We start from the raw sequence: 2,500 nt of genomic DNA, 5'->3' as shown, positions 1-2,500 counted from the left end.
CCCACATTCACTGTAATGTATTGTTCTATACAGTTGCTTTGACATAATGAGAGCTGGATTAAATTCTTTAATTCCATGCATGGGTCCCATCAAATTATCAATGGTATGATCTCAATTATTCTCACTAGAGGTAATATATAATTATCGACCTTGGTATGGGTAAGGCTAATCTATAACCAAATGAGGGCACAAAAATGGATCTAGCCAGGCTACTAAAACATTCTCCATGCTGTTTTTCATGAGCATACTTTTCTACCTCTTTTTCATTTCATGTCTGAAAAGGACTTTTGGTGCAGTCCACCTGTCCAAATAGTAAATAATCAAAATAATAAAAAAGGTAGTTAATGAAGCATAGGTTTATAGGTTCATAGGTTCATAGGTTCATAGGTTCATAGGTTCATAGGTTCATAGGTTTATAGGTTCATAGGTAGGTACTAGGCTATCGGCCTAAGGTCCTACGTAAGCCTAGCCAACAAGGTTCCCTAGCTTACGCCACCCAAGAAAGTTATTTTCCTGTGTCACTGTTGAGCAGAGACACAGAAGTGATCCCCGGGGTGCATTTCCTATTTCCCATCCATATAACTTTTGGCACTTTTCAGTCAATTTTATTTTTACTTGTTTGGTTACCCTTAGCAATCTGAGACTGCTGTTTGTTGTTTGGTGGGACTGTAAAAAGGAGTATGGAGATTAGTGAAAGAATTTGTTAATGGTGACAAAGCCCTCTGTATCCATATGTGCATGGCCTCACTCTATGCCCTTACCCTCTAATAACCAGTTGTGAAGTGCACAACCAGTTAATCATGTCAGAAACTATGAGTCTGAGTGAACTCCATTCGGTGGTTTGTAATGCTGCCCAAGTGGTGGCCAGAAATTCTAGTTATTTTTGATTCAACAGCACCAACACATTTCCCATGTTGCTCACAGATTGCAGTTTAGGAGCTGTGGGCATGATATCAACACAAGGGTTACAGAAATGTTCTTAACCGCATAACATCAACACACGCATAACATCAACACACGCGTTGGAGAGATGTTCTTAACACCATGTCATCGACACACACATTGGTCAAATGTTCGTAACAGATACCCATTTCGCCTCCATCCAGCCTGTACTCAACATTATTGAGTGCATTTTTCATACACCTGCGCACTTCCCATGCTCTGTTTACTACCTGCACGGTGTGGCAAACTAGCAATACCAAAACTGTTAAAAGCCTTCAGGAAAAGGCAAGTCAGCCATTGGTAGTTTATATACCTCATCTGGCAATCTGGCATTCAGGCAGTAATTAAGCTTATGCTATCAGAGGCACAACCTGAAATGATCTCCTGAGTCTTCTGACCAGCAGGTTTGAATTGTTACATGGTACACAGCAAGATGATTGGATGTTGTAGAGCTTTACTTTTTTTATCAAGCATTTCAGTTTTGCATTCAATATTTGTATTCCTAGAACATTTATTGTAAACATGTTTGTTTATACTGATATGTATCATGAAAGACCTTGCATGAATGCCATCCTCTACATGTTTACAGGTTAATTAAGTATACCAGGAAATACATTGCCAGTTAAAATACACCCCATACGATAACACTGGTTTACAAAAGGCTACATCATAACAATACAGCGAAATGTTATACAACAAAATTCTGTAGTAATGATTAATAAAGAATAGCACAATAGATAGAAATGCTGTATATAATATAAGGATCAAACTGTACAGGGAAAGAGGAACATTTTATGTTGATACATTACTAAACACACTTTACTTTGAAAAATATTACACACCATTAAAACTAGAAATATTTTCAGTTGATCTGAAATGAATAAATGAATGACTGTATGAATAATGATAGAGAATGAATGAATGAATATGAATTAAACTGACTAGAAAGGTTTACATTACATTAGAACAATTTAAAAGCCGTAGCATGTATACAATACTCTATTTGGCAGCATAGATATGGGCCTCTGAAGATACAGACAAAAATATTGTATTAACAACAGTGTGCAAATGAGCCATCTTAAAATTAATTTCTTAAATGCACAGTCAGCAACATTTATGCAGTCAGGATACATCATTTTCACGTTTTATCATTTATACAATTACACTTATTTCACAAAAAAAGAGAAAGGCAATACTGAACGGCTCAAAAATAATGAAGATTTTACATGTCATGTCATTTATATGGGATACAAGTACAAATTGTGTTTTATATAATAAAATCATCACAAAATGATAATGCAGACATTATTGGGTAGGCTAGGACTGTCCCATAAGGCAAAACCAAGCCCTTCTGAAATGAAAGAAGGAAGTTTAGCTTTCTCTAATGCTGTTTGTGTAGGCCATTGCAATAATGAAACAGACGTCTGCAAATACTGCATTGATTTCCAGTAGCTAACCTTCACATTTCATCTTGGTGGTTTTGAGAAAAACCTAAGTCCCTACCTATAAAAAGTTAATGCTATACAGGTATTTGGTCTTTTGATTGTGTTTGACTTTC

General features: G+C 36.2%; 1 protein-coding gene across 7 annotated transcripts in view; it reads right to left on the bottom strand.

Moving 5' to 3' along the window:
- ARHGAP24 (Rho GTPase activating protein 24) overlaps positions 1 to 2,500 on the bottom strand; it is a 2,476,452-nt gene that overhangs the window by 97,641 nt on the left and 2,376,311 nt on the right. The window lies entirely within an intron of this gene.

Source organism: Protopterus annectens, chromosome 17.part0, assembly GCF_019279795.1.
Source record: "Protopterus annectens isolate FY-2018-M chromosome 17.part0, PAN1.0, whole genome shotgun sequence".
In the NCBI taxonomy this organism is placed as follows: Eukaryota; Metazoa; Chordata; order Ceratodontiformes; family Protopteridae; genus Protopterus; species Protopterus annectens.
The sequence above is the reverse complement of the archived record's forward strand: the minus strand, read 5'-3'. Positions and strand labels throughout refer to the sequence as shown.